Below are 1,500 nucleotides of genomic sequence, written 5' to 3'. Positions count from 1 at the left end.
GTGTGTGTGTGTGTGCGCGTGTGCGTGAAGATGGCGAGGTATAATTTGCTCTTACGTGATAAGGATGGAGTTAATAGGTTTTTGAAATGGGACCGCGACGGTGAGGAAGGCGGTCTGATTAACATGAATATAATAATGTTATCATTGGCGTGTAATCAGGTGATGGCTTCGTGTTGATAATGATGGTGGTGGCCCTGTTGAAAGATGGATAATGACACAAAAGGCACATGTTTAAAGATTAGTATACGCTGTAACCAGGCTGCAAAAAAAGAATGAAAAGAAAGTTATTTTTGTTTGAGGAATGTTTGTAAAAAATGCCATGTGAAGTTACAAAAAGAAAGTAATGTGTCATGTGTATCCTCTAACAAAAGCGTCCATAAAACAATATGTTTTTAAAATGGTGCAGTGGTTACTTCCATGTTCACTATCTCGTGGTCTTCTTCTTCACTGGCTTTGTTGGCACATTATACATTTCTTGGCACATTGCCACCACTGACTGTCAATCAGCTGAACAGTGTGAAAACGCGCGCTCTTGCGTCCTTGTGTGCGTGCACGATACAAACAAAAAGAGGGCCGTGGTCTTATTAGTGCACTAATATGGTAAAAAAAAACAATGAAAAACACCATAGGGTACCATTAGAAATGTTGGTAATAGAGTAATGATAACAGGCTGTAAGAAATCAAAAGTCACAGCTGACAATGACTGATGATGACAACTACAACACGTCACTAGGAACACTCATAATTCTAACAAAGCACACTTTATGAATGGTCTATTCTAAGTAATTGCTTAATAAATGGTTAATAAATACTTTGTAGCTCTATTATAAGCCATTAACAAGTTTTAGGTCACCTGACAATTTGATAATGTACTTGCTTTAGTAAGAGGTATGTGAACATAAAAATACCCTCTTTATAAAGGGTTTGTAGGTTGTAAGTAATGACTTAAGTAATGTTAATGAATCCATAAATCCATAATTATTAGGCTTTGAGAAGATAAGAAACACTGTATTTATCAATATTTGATGATAGAATACTCATTGGCTTCTAGCATTAGTACTTTATCTATTATCAGTTAATTAAGGCATGAGCAACAGCATATACACCCTTTATTAAAAATGCCACGTTTGATGATGAAGACACTGAAGTCACAGCATAAGTTTTTGGAATATTATAAGAAAAACCAAAACTGTACACCTTAGTAGCCTATGCTGTATTGATTTTTGGATGCCACGATGATGATGATCATGATGATGGTGGTGGGTTGAGTACGCAGTGGTGATTATGAGTGATGATGATGGACATCATACCAATAATAATCACTTCCGAGAGAGAGGAAGAGAGCGAGAGAGAGAGAGAGAGAGAACCGGTGACGAAGAGAGAGAGAGAGAGGGAAACGAAACCGAGAAATTACAGGTAGAGAAAACGCGCAGTGTCTTTTCAAGAGTCACGTTATTATAGGAGAGAGAGAGAGAGAGAGAGAGAGAGAGAGAGAGAGAG

The sequence above is a fragment of the Anarrhichthys ocellatus genome, unplaced genomic scaffold, assembly GCF_004355925.1.
Source record: "Anarrhichthys ocellatus isolate YVR2014 unplaced genomic scaffold, GSC_Weel_1.0 scaffold15, whole genome shotgun sequence".
Taxonomy (NCBI): domain Eukaryota; kingdom Metazoa; phylum Chordata; class Actinopteri; order Perciformes; family Anarhichadidae; genus Anarrhichthys; species Anarrhichthys ocellatus.
Note: the sequence above shows the minus strand (reverse complement) of the source record.